The sequence below is a fragment of the Lactuca sativa genome, chromosome 6 (assembly GCF_002870075.4).
Source record: "Lactuca sativa cultivar Salinas chromosome 6, Lsat_Salinas_v11, whole genome shotgun sequence".
Lineage (NCBI taxonomy): Eukaryota > Viridiplantae > Streptophyta > Magnoliopsida > Asterales > Asteraceae > Lactuca > Lactuca sativa.
The window spans coordinates 89,508,498-89,534,487 of NC_056628.2; the positions used below are offsets into that span (position 1 = coordinate 89,508,498).

Consider the following 25,990-nt stretch of genomic DNA (forward strand, 5'->3'; position numbering starts at 1 on the left):
GCTCTCGTGGATAGCTAGGAAATGGGCACTCTTGGTTAACTGGTCCACTATCATCCAAATTGCATCATGCCCCTTAACCATTCGGGTAACTTGGTGATCAAATCCATAGTAATACGTTCCCACTTCCACACAGGAACCTCTAGTGGCTGCAACTTGTCATGCGTTCTCTAGTGTTCGGCCTTGACCATTCGAAAGGTCAAGCACCTCTCAACGTACCATGTTATCTCCCTCTTCATGCACGACCACCAATAGATAAGTCTCAAATCCTGGGACATCTTGGTGGCTCCGGGGTGTATTGAAAACCTAGACTTGTGTGCCTCCTCCAAAACAGTCTGTCTGACCCCTCAAAAGTATGGCACCCAAACCCGTCCATATCAGGTTAATAATCCGCTACTGTTAGTAGCAAACCTGTCAATCTCTCCCTTAAGCCTCTCCTGCTTCTAATGTTCCTCCTTGAATCCCTCATACCGAGCCTCTCTAATCAAATCCAATAATGACGAGTCAATCAAAATCCTCATACACCAACCTCCAGTCGCAGAACTAGCCGCCTTGCGGCTCAAAGCATCAACCACCACATTGGCTTTCCCGGGATGATACAGGATATCACATTCATAATCCTTGACCATATCTAGCCACCTACGACGTCTCATGTTCAGGTTCGGTTGGTCAATAAGACACCTCAAACTCTTATGAGACGTGTAGATAGTACACCGAACCCCATACAAGTAGTTTCACCAAATCTTGAGAGCAAACACTATTGTCGCCTACTCCATATCTTGAGTCGGATAATGGACCTCATGTGGCTTCAACTGCCGAGAAGCATAAGCATAACTCTCCCACGCTACATAAGCACTGTGCCTAAATCCGTGATGGATTCATCACAAAACACCACAAAATCCTTAACTCCTTCGGGGAGGATCAACACTGGGTCCTCACACAATCTCTGTCTCAAATGCCACCTGATGCTCAGGGCCCCACCGAAAATCTATGCCATTCCTCGTCAGACGAATTATGGGTACTACAATCTTAGATAAATCCTAAATAAATATATGATAATATCTTGCTAAAACCAAGAAACTCCTGAGACAGAGAAGACAACAAGAAAACTCAGAAAAGAAGCACTTCAGCAAAAAAAGTTAAAGGGTTTTTCACATCAGAGAAAACAAATCCATAAGGCACTCCTTTATGGAACGAGCCTAAAACAACCATCTTATCTTTTCCCAAAGCACCTCAATCCTCACCTTCCCATAGTCCATTTAAAAATTACTCACCTACATCTTCCATCAAATTTGAAACACCTGAACCTTCTGATTAAGATCCTGAAATAGAACCAGGTATGAGCAAACACAGAGACAATCCTAAAAATACTCTTCGAGAGTGGGCGACATAAGATGTTACACAACAGCCTTTGTGTATCACTTTATTTGAAGCTCAAAACTTTGAGCTGAAGTCTGGTTTGATTCATCTACTTCCGACTTTCCGAGGCCTTGAGAATGAAGATTCACATAAGTCTCCCAAGGAGTTTCATATAGTATGTTATGGGATGAAGCCACAAACTATAACCGAATACCATATCAAGTTAAGGTCATTCCCCCTTTTCTGTCTAAGACGCAACAAAAGAGTAGGTGTATGATCATTCTGGATCAATCACTACATGGAACGAATTAGCTAACCTCTTTCTGGAAAAATATTTTCCAGAAGTAAAAGTATCCAAACTCCATAGAGAAATCCTTTCCATAAAGAAAGGAAAAAGAGACTCCTTTCACACTTATTGGGAGCATTTCAAGAAGTTGGTGGTCCGGTGCCCACAACACGGTATCAGTGACTATAAGTTATATCAATGTTTCTGTGAATGCCTGTCTTCAATGGAAAGGCGACTGATCAATGTTTCAAGTGGTGGTTCGCTTGCAGATATGACACCAACTAAGATTCAAGAATTAATATAGAAGCTGGCAATCAAATCAAAACACTCAGAAAATAAAGAAGAATGGTACCCAGATTAGCCGGGAGAGTGAAGGAGATCAGTAATGCCCACCTTAAGTCCCAAATTTTAGAATTAACAAAAGTTGTTCTTTTACTTACAAAAGAAAAAGGTGTTGAACAAAATATCAGAACTTGTAGGATATGCGGGAAGACTGGGCATTCAACAGACATGTTCCCAATATTAAAGGAAGATGTTGAATTTGTATAGGCCATGGGAGGTTATCAAGCACAACAAAGACAATTCGATTAGCCGCACAACAACCAAGATTGGGGAGGATTCCAGAATAACTTCCAACCAAGACCCCAACAAAATTTTCAGTAAAGAAATCAATACCATCATTCACCTGGATTTCAACAACCTTTTTTCAACAAAATTAGCATCAAAACAGTTTTCAACAACCACCTGTTCAGTATAAGCTAGTAGTTCCATAATGTCTCTGGAAGACATTGTTAAAAGTCTTGCTACTAGTACCCAGGCTTTCCAGAATGAGACCAAGTCTAGTATAAAAAATCTGGAGCAGCAGGTATCACAACTCGCAAACTCTATGCACAAACTGGAAGCACAAACACAAGGAAAATTCCTATCTCAGACTGAGAAAATCCCAAAGAACAACTCTTTTGTTTTCATGCTCAGAAGCAGTAAAAACTACGAAGGACCAGATCAGCAAGTAGATGAGGAAGAAGAGATTGTAGTTGAACAAGAATCTGAGGTGACTAAAGAGGTATAGAAAAAGGACATGCATGTTGAAGTTGAGGTAAAAATTACTCCTCCTCCTTTTCCCACAAGACTGAAAAATACGAAAAAAAGAGAAGGAAGATAGAGAGATTATGGACTTCTTCAAAAAAGTATAGGTAAATATTCCCCTTTTTGACGCTATAAAAGAGCTACCATGATACGCGAACTTTCTGAAAGAACTATGTGCTTCAAAAAGAAAATTGAAAGGTAACAAAACAATTAAGATTAACAAAAATGTTTCAGCTGTTTTACAAAAAAGGCTACCCCCAAAGTGCAAGGACCCATGAGTATTTACTGTTCCTTTCAATTCGGGGAACCTTAAAGTGCCACACATCATGCTGGACTTAGGTGCCTCAATAAATGTTTTTCCATATTCACATTTTAAAACTATCGGGGTAGGGCCATTAAAAAGAATAAGTGTCATCATTCAGTTGGCTGATTGTTCACTGGTACGCCCAAAAGGTGTTTTGGAGGATGTTTTGGTCCAAGTGAATGAACTGATATTCCAAGCTGGTTTTTACGTCTTAGATATGGGAGATGACGGCTCACCAAATTCCAGTTCTATTCTTTTGGGGAGACCATTTTTAAAAACTGCCATAACTAAATAGATGTTTATGATGGTACCCTCTCCATGGAATTCGATTGTGAAGTTATCAACTTCAATATTTATAATGTCATGTGTTATCCGTATGATGTTTCATTTCTTAATTTTATTGATGTAATCGAACCGTTAACCACTGAATACTTTGAGATTACTAATAGGGAGTCATTAGCTTTAGTGCTCCACAAAACTTGGTCTGTTAATACAACCCAAGTTTTATCTGAAAGATATATTCTTGATAAGCAAGTGAAAGAAATGGCAGCTCATATGGATCAGAAAAAGAAACTCAAATATGTCAATCAGATTCTGAAGTTACCTGATTCTATCTCCAAACTTTTCCTTATGTAGTGCAAGCACCCATCTTGGAGTTGAATACTCTACCAGAACATCTAAAATATGTGTTTGTAGGAGAAAATGAAACACTCCCAGTCATAATATCCAACAAGATTTCAAAAAAGGAGGAATATGAATTGATTGTGATTTTGAAGTAGTATAAGAATGCGATTGGGTGGACTATAGCTAATATAAAAGGACTCATCCCATCTTTATGCGTGCACAAAATACTAATGGATGAAGATTTTAATCCTTCAAGAGAAGCCCAACGGAGACTGAACCTGCCAATGATAGAAGTGGTAAAGAAGGACATTATGAAACTCTTGGATGTTGGAATGATATACCCGATATCTGACAGCAAATGGGTCAGTCCAGTTCAAGTCGTTCCGAAGAAAGATACAATGACAATTGTGGAAAATAAAGAAAGATAATTAGTCCCGACTCGAATTCAGAATGGATGGCGCGTTTGAATCTACTATAGGAAGTTAAACGCTGCTACCGGAAAATATCACTTTCCACTTCCGTTCATCGATCAGATGCTGGAAAGACTTGCTGGGAAGTCACATTATTGCTATTTGGATGGATTGCTTTTACCATATTCCAGTTGATCCAGAAGATCAGGAGAAGACAACATTTACTTGCCCATTTGGAACTTTTGCTTCTAGACGGATGCCTTTTGGACTCTGCAACACACATGCCACCTTCCAAAGGTGTATGGTAAGTATTTTTTCTGAGTATGTAGAAAATTCATAGAAGTCTTCATGGATAATTTTACTGTCTATGGAGATTCCTTTGATACTTGTCTTAAAAACCTCATCAAAATTTTTCAAAGATGCATTGAAACTGACTTGGTCCTAAATTTTGAAAAATGTCACTTTATGGTTGACCAAGATCTGATTTTGGGTCATATTATTTCAAAAAGAGGTTTAAAAGTAGACAAGGCTAAAATAGATATTATCAAAATCTTAACCTACCCGAAGAGTGTTCGGGAAGTGCGTTCTTTTCTTGGACATGCAGGTTTTTACAGGAGGTTTCTTAAAGATTTTTAACATGCTGAAAATTTTACTCACTTATCCCCCCATTATTCAGCCACCAGATTGGAGCTTGCCTTTTGAGATCATGTGTGACGCAAACAATTCTGTTATTGGAGCAGTGTTGGGACAAAGGAATGATTGAGTCCCCCATGTTATCTATTACAATTCGAAGATTTTGTACAGCGTGCAAGCAAATTATTCCACCACCGAAAAGGAGATGCTGTCAATTGTTTTCACGTTGGAGAAATTCATACAATACTTTCTGGGGACGAAAGTCATAATTTTTTTTTATCATGCAACCATTTGATTCCTTCTCACCAAGAAAGAATCAAGGCCAAGGCTGATCAGATGGATTCTACTGCTACAGGAATTCGATATAGATATCAAAGACAAGAGTGGGAAAGAAAATCTTGTAGCTAATCATCTGAGCCGACTGATACCACTTGAAGACCAGACACCGATCCGTGAAACCTTTCTAGATGAACATTCTTTCACTGTTCAGGATCCTCCATGGTTTGTTGATATAGTAAACTGTTTGGTCTCCAGAGAACTCCCTTCAGATCTCACCCGAGTGCGGAAAGATAAAATAAAGGAGGCAAAAATATATGGCTGGCATGAGCCATATTTATGGAAACAATGCACCGATCAAGTTATTGGAAGATGTGTTCCCCAAGATGAAGTTAAATCAATTCTAAACTTATGTCATTCTGAAGCTTGTGAAGGCCATTATGGTCCACAACGAACTACGTGCAAAGTTTTGGATAACGGTCTTTATTGGCCCCATATTTTTCGCGATTCGTTCCAGTTTTGCAAAACTTGTGACCGGTGCCAGATGACCAGGCATTTAACATCTCAGTATTAGATGACACTCACCCCGATCTTAGTATGTGAAATTTTTGACGTTTGGGGCATACACTTCATGGGTCCGTTTCCACCATCGTTTGGTTTTGTGTACATCTTTCTAGCAGTGGATTATTTGTCAAAATGGGTTGAGGCAAAAGCTACTCGGACAGATGACATGAAGGTTGTGGTTGATTTAGTTAAAACCAACATTTTTGCTAGGTTCAGGATACCGAAGGCCATCATCAATGATTGAGGCACGCATTTCGGCAACCGCACCCTCGAGTCTATTCTGAAGAAGTATGATGTTATGCATCGGGTGTCAACTGCTTATCACCCACAAACCAACGGGCATGCTGAAGCTTCTAACCAGAAAATTAAGGGTATCACTAGAAAAATGATAAACCCAATAAAAATGATTGTGGTATTCAGTTAGATGATGCATCATGGGCTCACATGATGGTGTAAAACACTTCAATAGAAATGTCGCCCTATTGAATCGTTTTTGGAAGCCATGTCGACTTCCTGCGGAGTTAGAGCACCGAGTATATTGGGCTATTAAAAAACTTAATATGAGCATGAATGAGGCTAGAAAGAAAAGGAGGCAGGATATTCAAGAGCCGGAAGAAATATGGAACGATGCTTACGAGAATGAAGCAATTCATAAGGAAAAAACGAAGGTTTTTCACGACAAGATGATCTCGCAAAAGGAATTTAATACCAGTCAAAATGTACTCTTGTATCACTCTCATTTCAAACTTATTTCCGGTAAATTGAGGTCTCATTGGGTGCAACCTTTTGTTGTTACTAACATGTTAGATCATGGTGCCATAGAGATTAAAAGTGAACAAACAGTAAAATTTTCAAGGTTAATGGTCATTGGCTCAAACCTTTTTGTGACGGTTTTCAAGTCGCAAACGAAGAACCGCAGCTTGTAGAGGTCCCTAATTACTACAAATGAAGAAACCAAGTAACAAGGTCAAGCCAATGACAGTAAAAACGAGCAGCTTACCAGGAAGCAACCCAGGTGTTTGAAGTTTTTTTTTATTTCTTTTTGTAAATTTTTTTATTGTATTTTTGGTGTGTTTTTCAGAACTTTATCAAATTGTTTTAAAATGGAATTATGTTTTTTCAAAGAAAGGGAGCAAGATATGTTTCGATTTTTATTTTAAAATCTAAAAAATGAATTTAAAAAAATCGATCGAAAATTTCACCCAATTCGATCGAATTAGGTCAACGAGGTTTCGGAAGTTGAAAAAAAATGGAATTTTGTAAAAAACTTCGATCGGATTTCATAATAAATTCGATCGAGTTAATGCAGCGAGGTTTTTCACTCGGAAAAAAGAAATTGATTGCTACAGTACAAAAATTCGATCGAATTTTAGGTCGAATTTTTTGAACTGGTATAAATTCGACCATTTTCCCTCATTTTCTGACCCTGCCCTCCAAAAATCTCTTCCTTACTCTCTGAAATTCCTCTTAACCCAAAAATTCTTCAGAAATTAAACAAGATTCTCATTTTTTGTCGGAATTAAACAGGGAAGGTATCAATCCTTTTCTTTTTACTTTCTCTACACTTCTAAGCCTCTAAAAACAACATCAGAAGGGTTGAAATGTTCGGATTTTCGGAACTCTATTTTTCAAAATTTTGAACTTCTTTTTTTCAGATATACACTTCGTTATGACATATTATGACCCGAGATTTGATCGTTTGTTCCACACTACACACAGAAGAGGGCCATCGAAGAAAAAGTTGAAAAAAAAAATAAGGCGCGAAAAATTTACTGTTGCTCAGCGCACAGTCTTGTATATTTGTTCTGAAACTCAAATTCTTTATCTTTTTGTCAAATATATGTGGGGCCTTGCGTATCCGCTTGGGAATAGTTAGATATTAGTTAACTAATTTTTCTTTCTTATCTGAAAAAAAAAACAAAAAATAATATTTGCATCAGATCGTCCCAAGCTAGATTGAACAATGTCTCCCTGACCCAATCGCCAAGGAAACCCCCTCCCAAAAATAAGACCTTTAATGTTGTTGTCGAGGGTCGAGTTTTTTACTTGGGTTCTGAAGCAGCAATAACCCAGTACATGGTTCTTAGCACAAAGGATATTTATATCCAACGTTTTTCCCCTATTGTTATTGTTCTTTGTTGGCTTCATATTTATGACCAGGTCTATGCGCTCTTTGTCAATCTTGGCTGGGAGGGCCTTTTGGGGATTCATTATCACATTTCTGTTCTTCTGACTCGACAGTTTCTCGTGACTCTATCTAATCTCAATCTGGATGGCAACTTTACCTTTCGTTGCTCAGGTGTCACACACCATGTCCATATCAACCATGTTTCTGCTATGGTTGATGCGCCTACTGACCAGACTTATGGCCCCCCTGAAACCCGTCATCTCCGACCCCATAACCTTGACAAGTATAGTTTCTGGAAATCTATTTAGGATTGGACGATTATAACCCATCTTCATCCTTAGCGTCCAGTATCCTTCATCTTGTTTTGAAGCTAACGTTTCGATTGATCTGCAATATCATCTTTCCTTAATCTGAAACCACTAAATTTGGCGTCGTTGAGTTGGAAATACTTTGGTGCATGATAACCCAGGAAGCTCGCCCTCATCTCAGTTTTCTGATAGTCTAGAAACTCATCAAAATCTCTCAAACTCGAAAGAGCAAGATCGTATGTGGTGGCTTAGGCACTCTTATTGCCATGCATCTTTCAGATCACATACTTGAGGAGTTTTAGTTTATAGGGGGCACTGATCATCAAAATCAGCTAACTATTCAAAATCTGAAGTCAATGTTTATTTGTCGTCAAACCGCACGAGGTCATGTTTGGTTTCACGGGCATGACAAATATCTACACGTTTCAGATTTTGCCACTATTGCTCTTTCAGATCCTATCAGTTCCACAAACTAGTTTACCGAATGTTTCTGGCATTCCCGTACCATCTTTTCTGCAGTCGCACGCCACCCGCCCTCGTCTTCCCAACATCCTGATGCCCCTTCGTCATCTACTATTCATCATAACTATCAGCAGGATGATCCTATTCACGCCATTCATGATGATGGTTTTCAGTAGCCCGACTCTATACAGATTGACTTCGTGGCCGACTTTTAGGATGCCCCCCATCCACCCCACCCCCACCACCTCATTTTGACCCTACCTCCCCTATTACTTACCAACACTATCTCGAGATCCACCAGGATATTACTGGCATGCGCGAGGATATTTCTAGCATCCGTCAGGATATCATTGACATCCGCACCGATTTCGGCCATATGAACACCAATTTTTGGAATTTTCAAACCGCTTTCGACTCATTCCAGCAGGAGGTGCTACACCGACTTCCGCCTCCACCTACTCCTCAGTAGACGTTTCTTTCTCCTTCCTAAGCATTGAGGACAAACCTTTATTTTAATCTTAGGGAGGGGATTTCATCTTTTTGTATAAAATGTTTTATTTTCTTTTGCTTTAGTTTTTTATTTTATAAAAATTCACCTATCATTTATGATAGTCGTGATTATTAATTTATCTTATCAAAAATCACCTATCATTTACAAAAGTCGTGATTATTAGTCCATCAGTCAATTATTTACTGATGTCTAGATGTGAGAGATTACTTATTAAGATTTTAGAGTGAGAGTGATCTCTAAGTACTACTTATACTAATAGTGAGCGTAAGAGTGATCCCTCAGTCAAGTACTTACTAATACCAAGAGTGAGAGTGAGAGTGATCCCCCAATCAAGTACTTACTGATACCAAGAGTGAGAGTGGAAGTGATCCCTCAGTCAAGTACTTACTGATACCAAGAGTGAGAGTGAGGGTGTCAAGTACTTACTGAGACTTTTGAGTGTCTATAATAACTAAAATGTTTCTTAATAATTCTTTTCAGAATTTTCAGAGGATCCTAATATTACCACAAGGATCCTTTTACCTTTAATTATCATTCGTTCTAATGTTATCTAATTATCTGGTGAATATTATCACATGATCCTAAAATTAGATAGTTTTTTGACCGTCTGATTCCTCTTTATTACGGTTAGACTAAGACGAGAGTTATGCAGTAGGGCTGAACCATACTTTCTAAAACTATTTAATTCTTGAATCATATAACCTATGTATCCATCCTAGAATTAATAACATGCGTTTCTTAGATTTATATTTTAGCATGTTTTTATCTAACGTTTATAAAACTATATCATTATCTAGTTTGCTCGTAAGTTATGAAGAAGGACTTACCAACTCTTAGGAGAAGATTTAGGGCAGTGTCGCTCGTGCCAATGAAAAATGCTCTTCCTTGAGCATTACCCCTTTGATTTTCCAACCTTGGCCATTATCTTTGGAAGTGGCCCACTTCTCCACATTCATAACAGTTGTGGTTCTAGCCAATATTAATTTCTTGGGTAATGGCGGGTGGCAGACTCCTACAAGGCTTAGTTGTGTGGACCTTCTTGCCGTAGTTATTACATATTAACTCTTTACATGCACCCACGTGATGGTAGTTGCACTTATTACATAATAGAAGATCTCCTGCATACTGCCTTAAAGGAGTGGGTGACGGAATGTTTGCTACAAAGACTTTCCCTAAGTCTTACTTCTTGCTCTGGTCTTCATCAGGCTTTCTTTTGCTATTTTTTGATCCTAGGAGATCAGATTTTATAGCCATGGTGCCCTGGCGGATTACCTGATTGGTCAGGGTAAAGGCTGGTCTCTTGGCACTATCGTAAGTAGTTGGCCTGGAAGCCGTAACCAGTCCTTGGATAGGTTGAACTAAAACCATATGTACCTTTCTAATTTCTTGTATTTTGGGGTGACAAAACTGGGAAAGAAGATGGAGAGATCACTGAAGCGACCAGTATAAGCTGCAATGTCTATATCTTGCATGGTAAGATTCCAGAGCTCTTGTTCTAGCTTTTGCATCTCTTCTTTGGGATAATACTCTTCAGTTAGGAGTTTATTTAGATCATCCCAGGAGATGGAATTAGATGTCCTAACTCCCATGGGCTTGGCATTCCACCATGACATTGTTACGTCCTTGAAGGTACAAGCAGCAAACCTAACTTTTCAATCTTAAGCGCAAAAGCTGATCTCAAATAATGACTCTGTCTTCTCGATCCAGCAAGTCAGTCCTACCACTCATTCATTTCCTAAGAAGGGTTTGGGCTTGCAAACATGAACTCCTTATAACTACATGCTCTTGGGTGGTTTCTGCTACCACCCTGTGTACTATCTCCTCTGGTTCCTCCACCTTGTCTAGATTCAAAATTCCTATCGGCTAGGGCTTCCGTGACTCGTTGAGTGACCAACGCCTCGATATCTGTTGCACCAAGGTTTGGTTGTGCCCTAGGGTTTATTCTGAAAAATATTCTCTGAGGCATGTTTGGATCCTAATACAGTTATTGAAAGAGAGTGTGTTAGTCGATGACTCCTTGTACGTATGTGAGTGGTAATGGCTAAGCACACGAGTTAGTGTTAAAAAAAATATCACAAAAAACTCTACGTTAGGAGGGGAATGCTTTGATGTACTAAAGGGCTATCTCTAGGAGAATATCGACAATACACCTTTCTTGTATAACTGAACTTCTTACAATCTGTAGACTTAAGGCATAACTTGGAAGCCTACCATACTAGGTTAGGCATCTATTGCTAAGCGGATCGAGTTCTTATCTTTATCACACAAGCACTCACCTCTATGGCGATGACTTTTGCTCTGCAACTTGTGCATGGAACTTCAATCCTTCTATCCAATCTTAGCTCCTTATCTAACCTTTGGTTCCTATTAGACCGACTTACAACGCTTATTTTGATGACTCCCGACTCATCATTGACTTGCGATACGTGTGGCTAGATATGGCAGAACTAAATGACATTTCGAGGGAAATGAATAGGTAGTGAATCCTATGTGGATTTATGACATCTTATCCTCATGATTTGATAAATCAACTTCCTACTTGGTGGGATTTTTCTCCAATTCAACAATATCGTTCACCTTAAAGGACTTTGAATTAAGGGTCCTCGGAGGGCTCTTATGATCACTTAGCTGACTCTCTAATTATTTATGAGGAATCATCCTTCTTGTGGGATTCCTCGTCAGGGTTAGGGAAAAGTATGGGCATCTTTGGTCTTAAGAGGGGATGTCATAACTTGATCTTTCTCTGGAAATGGTCTCATTACACTGTTTCCAAGATCTATCATTCTTGTATGACGACAGTACTATCTTCCCTAGATAGTCCTGGTCTATATTGTTAGGTTTCTAAGCTCTATGGATTCTCAAGAGTTTAGTTTATCAACTGCCATATTCAAGATTAGTTACATGTCGATCTAACCAAAATTAAGCATAGGTGTACATGTTATGCCTAGTTGTGGTTCGACCCACATTTCATGCTAATCTCATATATTATATGTGACCTAAACTATTGAGTTTGGGTTCCTATGTATTTGGTTGTATATATTTAGGTGTTTTCTCATTAAGGGACCGAGCTTATAAAACTCTTTATTAGAAGTTTTGTTTTTTTATTAATTCTTGTTTTGTACTTCAAGACTATTAAGTAGGATCAGCCAGGTAGGAAAAGTCGGAGGGCAGAACCATTTTGGTTTATAGCTGTTTTGAAATTCAGCAACCCAAAGCGACAATTTCAAGCCTATGCACCTCTCCCATAAGTAGTCTATCAGTAGGGCGATTAACAATAATACTTTTTATTTGTAGGTTTGAGGACAAACCTAATCGGAGTATAAGCCCCTAGGCTATAGTCGTATTTCCTAAGGAAGTACTAGTTCGCTATAGCCAAAGCTGTGATACCAATCTGTCACACCTTCGGCCAACGGCGGAAACGCCGAGCTGTGCAACGTAGGGATATTGGCTCATAGTCATTGAACAATACAAAACAATATAAAACATAAATGTCAATTTATTGATAGGCATAGAGATAAAAGTGTTACATCGGATTATCAGAATTCCAAAAGGTGTCTTAAAAGGTAGGGATAACGATAAACGATAGACGACTTCCAGTTGCTTCCTCGATCAACTGCTGCTTCAAGGAGTACATGCTTCAGTCTCATGGTTTCCTAAGGATACGTGTGGTTTTGAATATGTCAACATAATGTTTATGAGTTCATAAGTTTGAGTGTTATATCTTTGAAAATACTTTTTATACTTAACTTTATTGAGTTATAAAAGTATTTTGATTTATATCGTTAAGGTATCTTCTAATAGTATTTTACTATTTCTAGACACTAAACTTTTAACGCTTTACTTTTTATCACATACTATCATTATCTTTAGGTTTTCTCCTATCAAATTGAGTATAATATAATCTTATCCGCTGTGTTATTATTTTATAGACACATACTGCTTATACTTTATATTCCAGAAGTATGCCCCTTAGATACTTCTATTAAAGTGATGATATCTTTTATATTTCTTATTGAGTGATTTCTTATAACGATTATAATATAAACCCCTTTATTTTTATGTTTGATAATTATGTATTTTAGATCTCATAATTATTTTATATATATATGTATATATTTTATTTTGTGATATATATGGTTGTTATGTACCTAAACTTATATATAGAACCCTCCAAACTATATAGTTTTGATCCATATATATATATATATATATATATATATATATATATATATATATATATATCAAAACTAATCATGATACCTTTTTTACTATTCATCATTAATCAAATGACTTACTAAACCGATTGAATTTATGTTCATTTTATTCATTGTATCTAAGAATTTAAAGCACTAAAATTCATGACCATTTAATCAACCCTACTAAATTTTAAATGAAAACTAATAGAATAAAAGATAAATGAAGAACATGCAATAACTTAATCAATATTTTCACAAATCATTTGATTTGTTTTTCAGTTGAAAGACATAAAATTTGAGTTATATTCATTAAAAAGTGTTGGTTTTTTACTTTTCCTAAAAACTTCAATGATTTTTTGCATAAAAAAGATATATAATTGATATTTTCAATTACATAATTTAACTCGATTCAATGGTATTCTATTAAAACAAAATTGAGTGAAAATGAAATTGGATTTGTTTTGTTTAAAACTACGTTGTTTAAAAGGCTCTATACCTAAGCTTAGGTACATAACAACTACATATTCACTTTTCCCATATATATATATATATATATATATATATATATATATATATATATATATATATATATATATATATATATATATATATATATATATATATATATATATATATATATACACACACACTAATTATGGTTATTTGGAAACAAGATATTTGGGCAAAGTAACAACTAGGTACGATGCCTTATCCTAAATTTGGTTAGTGCTACAGTCGGGTATAATGTTACCCTAGAGATTTGGTAGAGTAAAAATGACGTATACTAGATATCATGTAACATCCCCCTCTGGCACGTATCACAATATTGTCCGCTTTGGGCCACTCGGCACGAGGACTTCCCAGGGGGTCACCCATCCTGGTACTACTCCCGCCCGAGCACGCTTAACTGCAGAGTTCTTATGGGATCTGCTGCCCTCACGGCTTTAAAACGCGTTGTGACAAGTAAGGTATCCACACCCCTTATAAGGAGTGTTTAGTTCTCCTTCCAAGCCGATGTGGGATCAGATTTAACCCACTTTCACCCCCCATTATAGGGTTCGACGTCCCCGTCGAACACATCGACTCGTGCCCTGGCTCTGATACCATTTGTAACACCCCCCTCTGGCACGTATCACAATATTGTCCGCTTGGGCCACTCGGCACGAGGACTTCCCAGGGGGTCACCCATCCTGGTACTACTCCCGCCCGAGCACGCTTAACTGCAGAGTTCTTATGGGATCTGCTGCCCTCACGGCTTTAAAACGCGTTGTGATAGGGAAGGTATCCACACCCCTTATAAGTAATGCTTAGTTCTCCTTCCCAGCCGATGTGGGATCAGATCTAACCCACTTTCACCCCCCATTATAGGGTTCGACGTCCCCGTCGAACACATCGACCCGTGCCTTGGCTCTGATACTATTTGTAACATCCCCCTCTGGCACGTATCACAATATTGTCCGCTTTGGGCCACTCGGCACGAGGACTTCCCAGGGGGTCACCCATCCTGGTACTACTCCCGCCCGAGCACGCTTAACTGCAGAGTTCTTATGGGATCTGCTGCCCTCACGGCTTTAAAACGCGTTGTGACAAGTAAGGTATCCACACCCCTTATAAGGAGTGTTTAGTTCTCCTTCCAAGCCGATGTGGGATCAGATCTAACCCACTTGTCACAACGCATGGGTCGATGTGTTCGACGGAGACGTCGAACCCTATAATGGGGGGTGAAAGTGGGTTAGATCTGATCCCACATCGGCTTGGAAGGAGAACTAAACACTCCTTATAAGGGGTGTGGATACCTTACTTGTCACAACGCGTTTTAAAGCCGTGAGGGCAGCAGATCCCATAAGAACTCTGCAGTTAAGCGTGCTCGGGCGGGAGTAGTACCAGGATGGGTGACCCCCTGGGAAGTCCTCGTGCCGAGTGGCCCAAAGCGGACAATATTGTGATACGTGCCAGAGGGGGATGTTACAAATGGTATCAGAGCCAAGGCACGGGTCGATGTGTTCGACGGGGACGTCGAACCCTATAATGGGGGGTGAAAGTGGGTTAGATCTGATCCCACATCGGCTGGGAAGGAGAACTAAGCATTACTTATAAGGGGTGTGGATACCTTCCCTATCACAACGCGTTGTGAGGGCAGCAGATCCCATAAGAACTCTGCAGTTAAGCGTGCTCGGGCGGGAGTAGTACCAGGATGGGTGACCCCCTGGGAAGTCCTCGTGCCGAGTGGCCCAAGCGGACAATATTGTGATACGTGCCAGAGGGGGGTGTTACATATCACTATTTATACGGGCAGGATGACAACGACATATAATAATTATGGATATTTATACGGGCAGAGTATCGACAGCATATACTAAATATCACTATTTATATGGGCCGAGTGACGACGACGTATAATAATTGTCAATTAGAATTGGCCATCATAACGAGTAGGCATAAAAAAATTGCTTAAAACTAGGCATAGTAACTACCGACATATTAACCTAACGTATTTATCGCATAAAATACTTAATATATTGCATATAATAATATTTTGTAACATAGATAAAATAGTTTTATAACATGTATCCTCCCTATATGTTATAAAACGAAAGAAAAAAGGTCGTGAACTCACTTGTAAAGTGTGAAACAACTAAAGTAGGGTAAAATCGGGACTCGAAGATCGCCTCGGGATCAATCGGGCTCGAGAACTAACTTACTAACAACTAGAATACATAAATAATAACTTTTCTAAGATTTTGGAAGGAAATCTCGAATTAGATAACGTGAGAAAGGAAACAAGTGTGGGGTGAGGAACAAATGAGCAACATGCTCTATTTATATTGAGAAAGTGCGCCGCGCAAGGGAGGTGCGTGTCGCGCTCTTGCGACATAGCTCTATTGCTTGTCGGACACACCCCTTTGTTTCCTGTTGATGCATCGTACCTTCTTCTAGAAGCATGTGCACGCCGTGCGTACCTCTTGCGTCGGGCGCTCTTCGCGTAACTTTAAATTTCTTTTATCTCTATCATACGAACTCCGTTTTCGACGTTATTTATATCCACACATAACTATCGATGGATACTACAACTTTCCTTGAGGATGTATTCGCTAGTCTCTATAACATCCCATTTTAAAGAGAGTAATTAAATAATAAATCAGGAGCCCCAGGGAGTAATTATTATTATTTTTTTATATTATTAGAGCTCGGAAATTAAATAATAATTAGTGGGGTGTTGGTTTCGGGAAACCAAATGGCAAGAATTGAATCTTTAGGGGTTAAAATGTAATTTTGGGACTTAATTTGAAAAGATTTTCATAAGTCAAGGGGTGTTTGGTAAGTTTTGGGCTTATTATGAAAGGATTTTGAAGACTGGGGGTTGTTGGGTAAACTATGGATTAGAATTGAAAGAGATTTTAGAAGTTAGGGTTTAGATGGTCAATTTTGGGATTTAAACTGAAACAATTTCGTGAGGAGGGACCGAAAGTGCTAATATGGCAAAAGGTTTAATATGTGATGGAGGTATATAACCTGTCACCCATGCCTCGTCCAAACCCTAACTATAAGAAACATCTTTCCAGCCGCCACCTTCATCTCCCACTCGATCCAGCCGCCGCCGCCATGTCGCCTGTCGATGTGCCATAGAAACACCACCACCGGACATCGTATGCAGCCAAGTGAAGGAACCGCCGGAGACCGGAGTCGGAGATGTAAACGCAAATGCATGGGTGGAGAACGGCGGGAGTTCTATGGTTGTTTTACCGCTCCATGGAAGAGGGAATCATCGCCGGACGTCGCGACTGTCGTCCCCAGCGACGTCGGTTGTTTCTTTCTGCCATCCTTCTTCTTTCACCAGTGTTTCGTTCGAGCCCACTGTTGTGGTCGTTGCAATCGTTGTTGCTGCCTATTTCATTGAAGACCCAACTGTCACTGGGAATGCTTTTCTGCCACCGTGAAAGGGTGGCTGAGCTCATGGAATCATTCATGGACGCCTCGTATGGCTGTAGCAGGAAATAAATGCTGATGCGAGCTCTTTTCTCATGAGGAATCGAAAACGGCCATTGCGGCTGTCGGAGGCACTGCTGCCGCCGTTGTTTTGTGATGCTGCCGCCGCCACTCGCACTGTTGTTGCCGCCGGACGCCCTATTGTTGTTGCTGCCATTTTCCTACCGCCATGAACAGCCGCTTGCAGCCATTAGATGGCTATGTTGGTGTATGTGTGATTACTTAGTGTGTGTGAGTGTTATTTTGAGATTTGCATTGTAAAGCTGTAATAGAGTAGGGAGAATGAAAAGAAAAGTCTAAACCACCACCGTGAGGTGGTGGCTGCCGCCACCGGGCGCCGTGTCGGGTGGCGATGTATCTTGTTTGCCTTTTTGGACTTGTTGGGGTGCTTGGACAAAGTGGGCCTAATGAAACCCTAATGGGCCCAAAGAAACCCTAGTGGACCCAATGGAACCCTAATGGGCCAATAAGGCCCAATGTGACCTAAACGCCCAACCAATGGGCTGATGGGCTAGTATAGGGCTGGGAAACCCTAAGTAGGGTTTGGGAGACCCTAAGTAGGGTTTGGAAAACCCTAAGGGCATAAAACCCTAACTTATGGAAATTGATCGTGACACACACACGGAAATTATTTTATAAACTTGATATATTAAATAATAATCATTGGCAAACTAACTTAAGGCAATAATGGACTTAATGGATTAAGTCCTTAATGGGTTAAGTAAGAAACACTTAACCCTAATCGTCATTTAATGTGAAAATCCTATTTCACTTGGGCCTTGAGTTGGGCCTTTCTTTTGTGCTTTGGTAATTGGATTATTAATGGGTCATCCAAGAATAATCATATGGACTGGAATATGTTGATGGACTTAGGGTAAGGCCCATACGAGGGTGTGGGCCCAATTTAGAAAATTAGGTCGTGGATGGGCCATAGTTTGGGCCTTGATGATTATATGATATTAGGCCATTGAAAATCCCAAATGTTTGGACCAGACTAAGTAGTTGGGCCTTGATTATGACCATGTAAAGGTTTGGGCCCAATTAGGAAAATTGGGCCATATGTTAGGGCTTTGAGCCATAGTTGGACTTTTGGGCCTTTGGAGTATGATTTGGACCTTGGGCTTGGAACCCAATTATTATTTGGGTGTTGTTTGATGTTGGCAGTTCGGGAATCTGCCAACCAGCAGCTGGACTTTCATCTGCGGGACTTCAGCAGTGTCAGGTGAGTTATCCTCACTATACTAAGGGGTCTAAGGCACCAAGGCCGACCCATTGGATTTTATACTCTAGTAGTTATTGATATGTTGAGTATGAGTTCGTGATGTATGCCAGTTGATATGCTAGTCTGGTAGATCTGTAGGACTACCTGTGATATTGTATGATTATTTGTATGTACATTAGTTATGTTACATGTCGGCATGTTATATGGGATGGGTTGAGGTGGTACTGCTCCGTGCGGTAGCCAACAAACCCTAGAGTATTCCAGCTATGAGCTGAGGGCCCAGTAGGCATTCTAGACTCATACTGAGGACTCGGGAGCATTCCAGATACGAGCTGAGGGCCCAGTAGGCATTCCAGACTCATACTGAGGGCTCAATGGCAATCCATATGTGAGCTGAGGACTCGGTAGGCATTCCAGACTCACACTGTGGGCCCGGGGGTATTCCAGTCTGTGAGGCTGTGGAACCGTTACGTGTTGTTTTGTTTCAGTTAGTATGTTCTGATATTGCTGACATGGTTATGTGGATTGTATGTGTATCGGTATTTTTGGGGTAACTCACTAAGCTTTCGTGCTTACAATTTCAGTTTATTGTTTCAGGTACATCAAGGGATCGTGGCAAGGCAAAGGCGTGATCGTACAACTCCTCACTTTTTATGATTTTGTTTATGGGATTCTCTGATATGATACATTTTGAAAACAAGATTTGCAATAGTTAATGGATTTGCAATGTTTTTAAAAGTTTAAATTGGCTTGAATTTTGCGGGTGTTGCAAGTTGGTTCAGAGCCTTGGTTTGAGTGAATTAGAGGAACACTCGTGTGACTCCAGTCTCAAATCAAGGAAAAGATTTTTAAAATGATTTTCAAATGGTTTTCAAAATAAGTAAAGGAGGATGCAGGGTGTACGATCAGCCGAAGCTAGTAAGTAGACCCCAAAATACCATACAATTATTTGATTATGTGATATGTTAGAACAACATGCTAGTGCTAGGCTAGGGATCTTCAGGAATTGCATGATAGAATTGCCTGATTACATGATGCCCGCTAGCCTAGGGTTTCCATCATATGAGATTGACATCATTACTGTTGTTGCTTAGTGTATGCATCACGGTTATACATAATTAAGATCTTATAGCCTAAGAATGTTTGAATTGGCCTTATGTTCTGTTCTTGTTTGATTGGGAGCTTAGGGTAGGATTGAATATTTGAAAGTCTATAGGGTCCAACGTTATGTATGGCTAGCATACATTAGTACTGCAGGGTTGGTGGAAGTTTCATGGATGGGTGGGTTGTGTGAGACCGGTAGGTCAGTTGTGAGACAATTTGCCTTCCTCTAGGAGTGAGGTTGAGCAACTACCAGGTGTATGTATAGTGTGATGGGTTTTGGCCATATGAACATTCCTATGTGCACATGCAACCCTAATGCTTGGATCTAGGTTTCTCTAATTGAACATACATTGAATCCAAGACTTCTAATGGCTAATATACAATAACAATAATATGAAATCAGAGATTAGAAGTTTACCTTGAATCACTTGCTTGATCTTGTTGTCCTTGAGGCTTTAGAGTCACAATTGTCACTCCTCTAATGGATTACAAACACCAACTAGCAAGGAGGATGATTTGAGAGAGAGGAGGGAAGAGAAATTAGGCCAGGGTTTCTTCTCTAAGCACAAGTGCTGAATTCCCTCAGCCTTAGGGGTCTATTTATACTTGTAAGGCTCCTAGGGTTTCACCCTTAAACCCTAATTGGATAACTTAAGCCCTAAGCAATCCAAATCCTTTCCATGATAAGCCTTGGATGATTTTATAGCTATCCTTAGCCCTAGAAATCGTCCACCCCTTATCTATAAAGGATATATAGCCCAAAGTACAACTATCAAACAATTGATAGTTTATACCCCTTTATTTAATTAATCTCTTTAAGTCACCAAATTAATTCCTAATTAATTTATGACTTATATTAATCAAATAATAATATTATTATTCCTTATATTATTCTTATAACATATCAATAATATTCCTTCTCTCATTATAAATCATCCTGTCAAGTTGCTATGGTGAAGGCAACCCAAAAGGACCATGCTCAACCGGGTCAAATACTTGCTTAATATAGTTGTAGCCTTAGACACTATTCCAACATAGTGCTAGGGTGTTGTGGTGATACTTGAGACAAATATGGGTAGGTGTGGAAGGTAGTAGGGGCCCATACTACTGAAAGCACAAGACCCATATGCGTAGCTAGGAAGTCACAACCCCTAGGGTTGGTTGGGAATTGGTTCTTTGTCATTATATGGGTTATCAGAAATCTTTCTGGTGTATTATCAGAATGTGGTTACGAGACATCTTGAGACCGGATCCGGGTCAGGATCGGGAGCTGGCATCCAGGATAGGCTAGTATTGTTAGAGGATCGTGTCAGAGAGATCATCCGGGAGGAGGTGATCGAGATCGTTCGGGGACATATTCCGGAGATGATTTGGTCTTTTAAGACCGTCATGGTTGAGTATTTGTTGAGCGCCATGCAGCCATTGCTAAGACAGCTGCCGCAACAGCTTTAACAACTGTAACGACGACAAGGGGAGGAGCTGGTCGAGCTTTCCAGTACCGAGACTTGTTACTGGGACATATTCTGATGAACAAAGAGCTGCAGTTACTTGAGATCAGGGAGATGTTTTGTACTTGTTACATTCCGCGAGTTAAGCGGGAGAGTCTAGCACATGAGTTTCTAGATTTGAGGATTTGAGGCTTCAGGGGTTTGCTCGAGGCCGGAATGTGAGTTGCGGGGACTCCAGAAAGGAGTGATGATTATGTTCAGCTGGGGTTTTGCAGATGGAAGTAGAAGGGCTAATTGATGGATTGGAATGTCCTTTTCTAGGGCAAGGATTGTGCCCTTTCAGTTTACGAGCTCGAAGGATTGAGCAGGCTTGTGACCCCAGGCTCAGGTTGTATTCCAGCTCAGGGTCAGTTGCTTGTTGGGATTGGCAATAGTAGTTCAGCACTGGTGAGCACAGGTGGGTCAATGTGGCATGAGTATCTCATGAGGCGTACGCGATTACCGTTCCGACCCGTAGGGGCTAAGATCGGATTCGCCTTGGATCTCTTATCGGGTGGTAACGATTAATTGTACAACCTAGTGAACTTTTGGGAATGGATAATATGTCTTGGGGGAAGTTTGTAGCCCGGTATAGGGCCGAGGTTGTTTTAGATACTGCAGTTCAACTATGGATGATCGAGCTGGTGAGTGAGTCAGGGTGCGAGACCCTAAATGATATTAATTCTAGAGCAGAGGACAGGAGATTTGTTGGAGCACCTTGGGAAGAAGGGTATTATATGGGAGGCCTGCGGACAGGGTCCCACAAGATGGTTATTCAGCGTTGTCAGGATATAGTAATTCAGTAACTGCTATTGATTGGCGGAGGAAAGCGCCAAAGGAAGTAACTCGTTGCTGAGATGTGGAGAATCTAACTTTTGGGCTTCAGGATTTGAGTGGGGGATTATCCAAGTATTAGGGATTGTCGGTATCACAGGGATTTAGGAAATGTTCAGCTAGTTCTTAGAAGTGTGTGATCATTTGTGATTGGCTAGTAATGGAGCACTAGTCGAAAGGAGTTGGTTGTCATCGGATCGAGGGTGTGGGCCTAATTTGGAAAATTAGGCCGTGGATGGGCCATAGTTTGGGCCTTGATGATTATATGATATTGGGCCATTGGAAATCCCAAATGTTTCGACCAGACTAAGTAGTTGGGCCTTGATTATGACCATGTAAAGGTTTGGGTCCAATTGGGAAAATTGGGCCATATGTTGGGGCTTTGAGCCATAGTTGGACTTTTGGGCCTTTGGAGTATGATTTGGACCTTGGGCTTGGAACCCAATTATTAATTGGGTGTTGTTTGATGTTGGCAGTTCGGGAATCTGTCAACCAACAGCTGGAGTTTCATCCGCGGGATTTCAGCAGTGTCAGGTGAGTTATCCTCACTATACTAAGGGGTCTAAGGCACCAAGGCCGGCCCATTGGATTTTATACTCTAGGAAACAGAGGAGCAGGAAGAATGCTGACTATGGGTCAGAGTGATGCAGTTCAGGACCCCGCAGTTGTGACCGGTACGTTTCTCCTAAACCACACTTATGCATGCATCTTATTTGATACCGGAGCGGAGCGAAGTTTCGTAAGCGAGAAGTTTAAACATTTATTAAAACAACAACCCCGGAAGCTAAATGAAACCTATACGGTGGAAATGGCCAATGGGAAAACCGAATCCACTAAGGAGATCTACATCGGATATACCCTAACCCTCAACCAACACGTTTTTCGAATAGACCTAATGCCAGTATCAATTAGGAGTTTCGATGTGATTATCGGCATGGATTGGTTAAGCCCCCACCATGCTGAGATTATGTGCCACGAGAAGGCCGTTCGCCTTCGTCTCCCGAATCACGAAACCCTAGTAATTTACGGAGACAAACCCAGTACGAATCTTCGTCTCATCTCGTGCATCAAAGCACAAAAACATCTGCGAAAGAACAATTTGGCATTCTTGGCTCACATAGTGGACAAGACCAAAGAAGAAACTAACATCCAAGACATTCCGGTAGCATGTGAATTTCCGGACGTGTTTCCTGAAGATCTTCCAGGAGTACCCCCAGAGAGACAGGTTGAGTTCCGAATCGACCTCGTTCCAGGAGCAACTCCTCTCGCTAAATCACCATATCGGTTGGCCCCTGCTGAAATGCAGGAATTGTCCAGCCAACTCAGTGAGCTTCTGGACAAGGGATTTATCCGACCTAGCTACTCGCCATGGGGAGCTCCGGTGCTCTTTGTCAAAAAGAAGGACGGATCTTTCAGAATGTGCATCGATTACAGAGAGTTAAATAAACTCACTGTTAAAAACCGCTACCCACTCCCACGAATCGATGATCTATTCGACCAGCTCCAAGGAGCTAGTTATTTTTCTAAAATAGATTTACGGTCCGGATACCATCAACTCAAAGTCCGAGAAGAAGATATTCCTAAAACCGCTTTCCGAACCCGCTACGGACATTATGAATTCGTCGTAATGCCCTTCGGTCTAACAAATGCACCCGCCACATTTATGGACCTAATGAATCGAATCTGTCGACCGTTCTTGGACAACTTCGTCATTGTGTTTATCGACGACATCCTCGTCTATTCTCGAAACAAAGAGGAGCATGGTCAACATCTCCGACAAATCTTAGAGACTCTGCGAACGGAAAAGCTGTACGCCAAACTCTCCAAGTGCGAGTTCTGGCTCCGGAGTGTGAATTTCCTAGGCCACGTAGTAAGCCAAGACGGAATTCATGTGGATCCTTCTAAGGTCAAAGCTGTGGAAGGATGGGCAACTCCGACTACGCCCACCGAAATTCGTCAGTTCTTAGGCCTAGCAGGTTACTATAGGAGATTCATCCAAAACTTCTCTAAGATCGCCAAGCCGCTTACCTTGCTCACGCAAAAGGGTGTGCCATTCAAGTGGACAGACCGACAAGAAATTGCGTTTCGAACCTTGAAGCAAGCTCTCTGTAGCGCTCCTGTGCTATCTCTACCCGAAGGAACGGAAGATTTTGTAGTCTACTGTGACGCGTCGAATCAGGGCTTAGGTTGCGTTCTCATGCAACGTGGAAGAGTGATAGCATATGCGTCCCGCCAACTAAAGACGCACGAAGTAAATTACACAACCCATGACCTAGAACTGGGAGCCGTGGTCTTCGCCCTAAGAATTTGGAGGCACTACCTGTACGGTACAAAGTGCACCATCTTCACGGACCACAAGAGCCTCCAGCACATCTTGAATCAGAAGGAGCTGAACATGAGACAACGAAGATGGGTGGAATTGCTAAACGACTACGAATGCGAGATCAAGTACCATCCAGGCAAGGCCAACGTGGTAGCCGATGCCTTAAGTCGGAAGGAGTACTCTAATCGCCGTACGAAAACGCACTCGATAACCATTCAGTCTCATCTGGCCACTCAAATTGCATAAGTCCAGGCAGAGGCTATGAAAGCGGAAAATAGAACTAGCGAGGCATTACGCGGGATGGAGAAGAACCTAGAAGTCAAGGAGAATGGGGTATACTACTTCATGAACCGTATTTGGGTCCCAAAAATCGGAGGATTTAGAGAGACCGTTATGAAGGAAGCCCACAAGACACGATACTCCATTCATCCCGGTTCGGACAAGATGTATTTGGACATTAAGCAACACTATTGGTGGCCTAACATGAAGGCGGAAATCGCGAATTATGTTGGTAAGTGCCTTACGTGCGCCAAAGTAAAAGTGGAGTACCAGAAACCTTCCAGATTGTTACAGCAACCGGCAATCCCTGAGTGGAAATGGGAGGGGATTTCTATGGATTTCGTGACCAAGCTGCCCAAGACGTCGGACGGATTGGACACCATATGGGTAATAATCGACCGACTGACGAAATCTGCCCATTTCCTGCCAATCAAAGAATCCTACAAGATGGAGAGACTGACGCGTTTGTACCTACGAGAAATCGTAAGACTCCATGGAGTGCCAAAATCTATCATCTCGGATAGGGACAGTAGGTTCACATCGCGCTTTTGGCAATCACTCCACAAGGCAATGGGAACTCATCTCGATATGAGCACCGCGTATCACCCACAAACGGACGGTCAAAGCGAACGAACCATTCAGACGCTTGAAGACATGCTTCGTGCATGTGTAATAGACTTTGGAAAGTCTTGGGATACCCACCTACCGTTGATCGAATTCTCATATAACAATAGTTACCATTCGAGCATCAAGGTGGCCCCTTTCGAAGCACTGTACGGGCGTAAATGTAGATCACCGTTATGTTGGGCTGAAGTAGGTGACACCCAACTAGCACGAACGCATACGTCAGACAGGGCACTAACAGGACCGGAGATCATTCGCGAAACCACAGAAAAGATCGTTTAGATCAGAGCTCGAATGCAAGCATCGCGTGACAGACAAAAGAGCTACGCCGATAAACGGCGAAAACCCTTAGAATTCCAGGTCGGTGATCGAGTACTGTTGAAAGTCTCACCCTGGAAAGGGGTTATACGTTTCGGAAAACGGGGAAAGCTGAACCCGCGATACATTGGACCTTTCGAAATCGTCGCCCGAATAGGCCCAGTGGCATACAGACTACAACTACCCGCGGAGCTAAACGGTGTACACCCCGTGTTTCATGTCTCTAATCTGAAAAAGTGCCTATCAGATGAAACCCTTGTCATTCCTCTTGACGAAATCAAAATCAATGAGAATCTCCTGTTCGTCGAAGAACCAATCGAAATCATGGACAAAGAGGTGAAGCGTACTAAGCAGAGTCGCATCCCGATCGTGAAGGTACGGTGGAACGCAAAGCGTGGGCCAGAATTCACGTGGGAACGCGAGGATCAAATGAAGCAGAAGTACCCTCACCTATTCTAGCATTCTCAAATCTAGCTTTCAAACAGAATTTCGGGACGAAATTCCCTCTAACGGGGGGATGATGTCACAACTGGAAATTTTGTGTCATGTAATCTATACATTCAAGTTAATGTGAATCAAAAACTTCAATCAAATGCATCATACAAGTACTACAAATAGTCATCAAACAATTGGAAACCCTAAAAGTTCTTGTTTAGGTACACCTTGGA

At 41.0% G+C, this 25,990-nt stretch overlaps 3 pseudogenes; 1 reads left to right on the plus strand and 2 right to left on the minus strand.

Moving 5' to 3' along the window:
- Positions 1-13,983: 13,983 nt before the first annotated feature.
- Positions 13,984-14,111, minus strand: LOC128126962 (5S ribosomal RNA; annotated as a pseudogene).
- Positions 14,112-14,610: 499 nt separating this feature from the next.
- Positions 14,611-14,738, minus strand: LOC128126963 (5S ribosomal RNA; annotated as a pseudogene).
- A 203-nt stretch (positions 14,739-14,941) lies between these two features.
- Positions 14,942-15,069, plus strand: LOC128126964 (5S ribosomal RNA; annotated as a pseudogene).
- Positions 15,070-25,990: the final 10,921 nt, after the last annotated feature.